Source organism: Etheostoma cragini, chromosome 20, assembly GCF_013103735.1.
Source record: "Etheostoma cragini isolate CJK2018 chromosome 20, CSU_Ecrag_1.0, whole genome shotgun sequence".
Classification (NCBI taxonomy): domain Eukaryota; kingdom Metazoa; phylum Chordata; class Actinopteri; order Perciformes; family Percidae; genus Etheostoma; species Etheostoma cragini.
Window position 1 is genome coordinate 4910617 of NC_048426.1, and position 3575 is coordinate 4914191.

The 3575-nt window shown below is 45.5% G+C and overlaps 1 non-coding gene across 1 annotated transcript; it reads left to right on the forward strand.

Annotated features, from left to right (window-relative positions):
- The first annotated feature begins 1453 nt into the window (after positions 1–1453).
- On the forward strand, positions 1454–1566 carry LOC117936414. The gene has a single exon (XR_004654945.1). It is a non-coding gene; the product is annotated as a U5 spliceosomal RNA (small nuclear RNA).
- The last annotated feature ends 2009 nt before the right edge of the window (positions 1567–3575 follow it).

Consider the following 3575-nt stretch of genomic DNA (forward strand, 5'->3'; position numbering starts at 1 on the left):
CCCCCCCCCCGTCTGTAGGCCGACTCATCATTGTCCCGGATGAGGCCGATGACCGTTGTGTCGTCCGCAAACTTCAGGAGTTTAACAGATGGGTCTTCTGAAGGGCAGTCATTGGTATGGAGGGAGAAGAACAGTGGGGCGAGTACACATTCCTGGGGGGCTTGATGTGATGTTCCTCAGCCTCATCTGCTGACTCCTGTCAGTCAGGAAGTTTGTGGTCCACTGACAGGTGGAGGCTAGCACAGTGAGCTGGGAGAGTTTGGTGCTGAGGATCTCCGGGATGATGGTGTTGAACGCTGAGCCGAAGTCCATGAACAGGATCCTTGCATATGCCCCTGGAGAGTTGAGGTGTTGCAGGATGTAATGCAGTCCCAAGTTGACTGCATCATCCACAGACCTGTTAAACCTGTAGGCAAACGGCAAGGGGTCCGGCAAGGGGACTGAGATGTCCTTCAGCTGGGCCAACACCAGTCTTTCAAAGGATTTCATGACTACAGATGTCAGGGTTACAGGCCTGTAGTCCTTCCCTCATGAGATGGAGGGTTTTTGGGGACTGGGATGATTGTGAAGCATTTGAAGAAGGAGGGAACTTCAGATAGCTCCAGTGATCTGTTGAGGATCTGAGTGAAGATGGGGACCAGCTGGTCTGCACAGATCTTCGGGCAGGATTGTGACACATCATCTGGGCCAGGAGCCTTGCTGGTCTTCTGCCTCTAGAAGTGCGGGGTCAGAGGGGGGGAGGTGACAGTGTACAGGTGAGGGAAGATGACTGACTGAAGTGAGTTGGTGTGGGGGAGGGGTGTGACTGTGGGCTCATTAAACCTAAAGTAAAAACCATTCAGCTCGTTAGCCGTTGAGGACCAGCAGTGTTGGGGGGTTGGTCTCCTGTAGTTTGGGAGTGTTTGCAGGCTTCTCCACACTGACAGAGGGTTTCTGTTTGTGAAGCTGTTCTCCAGCTTATTAGCATAGCTCCTCTTCGCTGCTCTTTGGTCAGTGTGTTCCCGGCCTGGTTATATAGGACTCTGTCCCCACTTCTGAAGACCTCCTCTTTGGACTGACCAAGCTGCCTGAGTTTTGTTGTGAACCAGGGTTTTTGGTTGTTGTATGTGCAGAAGGTTTTAGTTAGCACACACGTCCTACTAAAAACTGATGAAACATATCACACTGTCAGTTCGCCCAGATACGTGGCTGCAGCATCAAAACACTCCAATCAGTAAAGTAAAAGCAGGCCTATAAATTCAGCTTTGACTCGTTGTCCATCTTTTCACATTTTTTACGATAGGTTTAGCAAATTTTTGTTTCGGCCTGTATGTCGGGACAAGATAAACCAGACAGTGATAAGAGAATCCCAAAGCTGCATGTGGGACAGAGCAATAATCCTCCTTTAATGTAGCATAGCAGTGGTCCAGTTTGTTTGTGTCCCTTGTGGGGCACTTAATATGCTGTCTGTACTTTGGTTGGTTTTGTCTTCATAACCCACAAGTCTTTTGCCTTTTACTAAAGACTTCCATGGAGAGAAACACTGAGTTGAAATTATTTGTGGTGGACTTTGCTCTTTGGCTGAGCCTTTTGTACTTGTGAAAAACAAACTTGCTGTCCTGAAGGAGACTCACATTCTTAACACCCCGTGCCGTTTGCTACCCGTTCTGGAGCTCTCCGTGTCCCGCTGTAGATCAGATCACGTCGAGGTCGGCAGCGGAGCTTTCTAGCGATGTTTCCACGCTGGCCCTCCCACTGACGGCGGCGAGTCTGCAGGACCTGGAGCTCACCGCCAGTGTTTCAGTTGGACTGTTAAAAAGTGTTGAGATAATTAAAAGGCATTATATTTAGAAGCGGGCTGGCTGCTAGTTAGCTAACGTTAGCTACATATGCTACATAAATAAGCCGGACAGAGTTGTCACTCATCATGCGATAGAAACCCTGCTGTCCCCGGCCGTCCTGTTGGCTCAGAGCTCCACAGACTAAGTCCACAAGTACAAATTAGTTTTGCACCAAATGTACCGTATGAAGTGTTGCAGAACTCAAGAGCGCAGACTCGCCGCTGTGTGATGCGAGAGAGCACACTGCAGCGACAAATTCGAGAGGTTGTAATCACTGAGTTGTGGTTGTACTGGAAAAGTGACTGAAGTGAGAAAAAAAACACATGTACAGATTATTTTTACAAGCTCTCAAATCATATTCTACAAGTGCTCACATCGCATGTGCGCTCTCAAGTCATATTTTACAAGTGCACTGCTCACATCGCATCTGCGCTCTCACATTGCATCTACGCGCTCTCACTTTTGCACCATAATTACCTTCATACACTCAACTTCTCAACCATCAATGTGAGAAGCTTGAAGTTGAGAGTTAGAGCCCAGACTGTTTTATCCTTTAACCCTTTTAAGTCAGATGTGTTTTTATTACAGGAATGTGGTCTTCCATTTTTAAACCACCACAGGGAATGGGAGGAGTTATGGCCACAAACGTCACTATGGAGCGGATCAAATGAAAACAATGGTGAAGGAGAGGCCATTTTAATAAAAAAAAATTCTAGTCTTTGTAAAGGGCAGCACTGTTGTGAGAGATGGTCGGGCACTTTTAACACACCTGACTTTTATGGGGAGGGATTTTTATGTTTTAAATATTTATGGCTTTAATGACAAGAATGACAGGTATTACCTTTTAGAAGACATGCAGCCCCACATGCTAGGTAGGGTACCTTTAGTCGGGGGGGGGATTTTAAAGGTATTTCAAGCAAGAATGGGATGATTTTAAAGCAGACACAACTTCATTTTTATTACAAAGTATATGCAGTGATTTTAAACTTGGGACTGTTTTAAAACCATGCATCCCAGAGAGGAGGGCTTCACCTGGTTCAGTAATGATGGCACCCGAGCCTCTTGCATAGACTACATTTTATTACGTGACTGCCCACCAACCAATGCTAGATTAGTACCTGTTTTCTTTTCCGATCACGCAATGCTTTCCTGCACTCTTTCATTCTCTTCTGGTGTGATGGCAGGAAGCGGTCTGTGGAAGCTCAATTGCTCCCTGTTAGGAGACAGGAGCTAGTAAGGCAGTACAGATAGATAGATAGATGTTTATTGATCCCAAGAAAAATGGGAAATTCCTGTGTTACAGCAGCAAAATCAGTCACAAAGCACAAAATATAAATATAAATGAAATAGTAGGAAAAATATACATACATACAATATACATGAAATAATAATATGAATAAAGGAAAAAGAACTAATATTTGAATATGTACAGGATGGGGGGGAATGTGCAACTGCTTAAATAATATGCTAAAATGTGCTAAAATGTAAATGTTGATAAACCAAATGTGCAGGTTGCATTAGTGCAGTAGTGTGGTGTCCAAAAGTCTCATCTAGCACCCAAAGATGACATGTTAAAAAGTGTTATTGCTTGTGGTATGAATGATTTTCTGTAGCGGTCCGTGCGGCATCGAAGCTGTCGGAGCTTCTTAGAGAAGCTGTTCCTCTGTTGGACCAGTCTGGGGTGGAGAGGGTGGTCAGGGTTATCCATGATAGATAACAGTTTGTTCAGTGACCTCCTCTCCACCACAGCTTCAA